The following is a 237-nucleotide window of genomic DNA, read 5'->3' on the forward strand; positions in this document are numbered from 1 at the left end:
GGATGACGAAGAAGAAGAAGAGTCTAAGAATGAGAGAAGAAATGAAAAGCATGTCTTAGTGAGATACGGGAATCTAACTATCTTGAATATAGGCAAGCCTGTATGGTATGAAGGAGATGAAGAAGTCTATCCAGCAGGCTATGTAGCTACTCGTCGCTACTGGACGCTCCCCTGTTTACGTGAAGATCATCGAAGACATCATCTCTTCTTTGTCAAACAAGATAGAAAGGATAGAGA

The sequence above is a fragment of the Cystoisospora suis genome (assembly GCF_002600585.1).
Source record: "Cystoisospora suis strain Wien I chromosome Unknown contig_11808, whole genome shotgun sequence".
Lineage (NCBI taxonomy): Eukaryota > Apicomplexa > Conoidasida > Eucoccidiorida > Sarcocystidae > Cystoisospora > Cystoisospora suis.